Genomic DNA, 3,383 nt, shown 5'->3' on the forward strand with positions numbered 1-3,383 from the left:
AACCCAGGTGACCCCAGCTCTATGCCACATATCCTTCATTCATTCTCATTTTGATTGCTTCAGGCCAGTTGACATCTGTATGGAGATTCTATTCCTTACTATTTCTTGGTAGCCTATACCATTAGTAATTACATTTAATGAGTACTGTCTTCAAAGTAAAAGAACACTTGTTTAGTAATATTAACACTCCATAACATTATAATCTTGAAATATCTAGTTCTATTATCAGAAATGATAGAAAAAACTTCCCCTTTTTCCCAACTTAAATGAAGACTTCATATTCATGTGACTCTCATGAGATCTGACAGTTTGTGTTATTTATGTATTATTTGCTAATTAGAATCTTTTCCTTCTATTCTAAAGAAGAATGTCCCCAAACCACACATTAATACTTTCTAAAGGACAGTTGGTGCCAGATGAGATTAAAAATACAGTTACTGTAAGAATATAACTGCTATTCACTTTACATATGGGTAAATGCTCCTCCTGTAACCATTTGTTGACTCCTTAAAAGCAACATTCCCTGTGTATGAACAGGCACTTCAAGCACATGAAGGCCAGATCTGTAATTTCTGTAATAAGTGGGCAGCATTACATTCCAGTTCTCTCAGGTACCAGAATCAGACTGCAGCTGAAGAGAGGGAGTAGAGAGGGAGGCTTTCCCTTCCACGGATCCTTATCCCTTCCACGAATGGTCACCGTGATCCTTGAAATGTGTGACTTTTAACTTCTGCTGCTTTAACATTAAGGATTTGACTTTTCAACCAAATCCTTAGACTCATTCTATTGGTGTGTTGGCCTAATAAATTCTTTTTTTGTATTGCTTTCTTGTTTCCTTCTCGCTATTAGTAAACCCTCCCTTCTCTTTTGGAGGTACTAGGGATTTATTTATTTATTTTTATTATTTATATATTTATTTATTTGGTACTAGGAATAGAACCGGCGGATGCTTTACCACTGAGCCCTAGCCCCAGCCCTTGATATTTTTAATTTTGAGACAGGGCCTTGCTAAACTGCTGAGATTGCTCTCTAACTTGAAATCCTCTTGCTCAGTCCCCTAAGTAGCTGGGATTACAGGCATGCGCCACCATGCCCACTCCCAAATGCATTTAAAAACCTGATGTCATCCTATGGTCAGTTACACAGATTTGGGGTTAGAAAACCAGAAACAGTGCCTTAGAACTGGAGGGAAGCTCCCCAGGGTCAAGTGGACAGGAGAGTGAGCCCCTGGTGTCAGGGCGATTCTCCAGCAGCTTCACTCCGAGCGCCACCCCCAACACTTCCTGGTTCACAGGACTACCATGAGGTGAGAGAGTGCAGAGCCCACCATGTGACTGCCTGAGACAGGCTGGCGCGAAGCCTCCTCCACCCTTTACGGATCCATGACTTTGGCAAGTTACTGATGCCTTTGTGCCTTGGTGACCTCACCGTAAGGCCTACCTCAGAGGACAATGGAGAGGACCTGAGAGGTCACGTGGAAAGCACTTAGATTAGTGTCCAATGGAATGATGGTAGTTGTCTTTCACCTGAAGCTGGAAAAGACCTTGAAGATGCTCTACCTAACCCAACCATCTTGTTAAGACAATTTTTTTTTTTTTTGCCGCATAATAATCTTTCAGAAAACGGACTATATCAGATGTATGCAGCATGGCGTGTTTTCCACACTTGGGCCACGCCTGTATAACCAGCACCCAGATCAAGAAACGGCATGTCTCCAGAGCCCCTTGTGTCCCCAGGCATGATCACCCTTCCCAAGAGTAGCCACTCTCCTTACTCCCAACTGCAGAGAGAACTTGTTCTTCTTTTAATTGAACAAATGGAATCATACAGCATATACTCTTTTTTGTGTGTCTGGCTTTTTATTGCCTGACATTGATGAATCTCCTTTATGTTATTTTTACAGTTATAGATTCTTCATTCCAATTACTACTGCTGTTTTTTCATAGTTCAAAACAATCCACTTATTTATCCATTCTACTGTTGATGGATAATTGCATATTTTCTGGTTGGGTCCTCATGACTCGACTGTCTTGTTCACGTCTTTTCGTAAATGCATCTTCATAATCCCTGGTTATATACCTAGGAGAGGGGTCACTGTGCATATATAAGTCTAGCTTTAGTAGATGTCACCAATGTTTTCCAGTGCAGTTTTAGCAATTTCCATCCCACCTGCAGTGAATCAGAGTCCAGGTCCTCCCCCCCCTCCCAGCACTCTGGACTGCCTGCCTCTTTCTTTCCAAGGATTCTGTGAGGTAAGCAGTTGTATCTGTTTGGCTTTAATATTCATCTTCTGGTAAGATACCATGCCGCCTACATCTCCACAGTCCCCTGGGCCTTTTGGTGTCAGTTTTGGTAAATAGTTGGGTCAAGTTTTTTACTCATTGAGTCATCCCTTCATTGGTAAACTCTTCGACAGGAAGTGACTTACCCAAGATCTCACAGCTAGTAAGAAAAAGAACAGGACCTGAGCCAGGGCCAGTGGTCCACGTCTATAATCCCAGCAACTTGGGAGGCTGAGGCAGGAGGATCGCAAGTTCAAAGCCAGCCTTAGCAAAAGCAAGGTGCTAAGCAACTCAGTGAGACTTTGTCTCTAAATAAAATACAAACTAGGGCTGGGGGTATGGCTTAGTTTCCAAATGCCCCTGAATTCAATCCCCTGTACCCAAAACAAACAAACAAAAAACAGAACCTGAAATCCAGACCTAAAGACTCCACGGTGATTTAATTTAGGCATGGTGCCATCAATCATATAAAATATTTAGTTCAATATTTGGGAGCTGTCTGGGTGTTTGTGACTAAGGCAAAGCATCAGTACTGGAGTGAAGGGCGAGCCAGTGCTGGCCCTTCCTGTGTCAGTTCCGCGTGTAACTTGCTGAGGAACTGGCAAGCTGTTCTCTGCAGTACTGCCTGGCTTACTTTTCCACCAGCAGTGTGTGAGGACCCCAGTTCTCCACGTGCTGGGAACACCTGCTATTTTTCTCTTTGTCTTTTATTAAATCAAAACACCCGAGCAGGCAGTTAGTGGCATCTGGTGTTCTGATTTGTGTTTCCAGAGTGCTGTGGTTTGTCTCTTGAATGCCCCCCACAGGCCCACCTGTGAAGACTTGACAGCCAGCCTGGGGCCTTATTGAGAAGTGGTGGCGCCTTAGGAGGTGGAGCCTCCTAGAAGGAAGGAAGGAAGCTGGATCACTGGGGGTGAAGCCTTAAAGGGGATACTGAGACCGATGACCCCCTCCCCCGTCTCTTTCTCTCATCTTTACGTTTCACTCCTGGCCACCATGAGGTAAACAGGCCATGCACTCCCACCATGATGTTCTGCGACCCACAAGCCCAGCAGGGCTGGAGCCAAATGACCACAGACTGTAACATCTGAATCAGTGACG

This window comes from Sciurus vulgaris (genome assembly GCF_902686455.1).
Source record: "Sciurus vulgaris genome assembly, chromosome: 4".
NCBI lineage: Eukaryota > Metazoa > Chordata > Mammalia > Rodentia > Sciuridae > Sciurus > Sciurus vulgaris.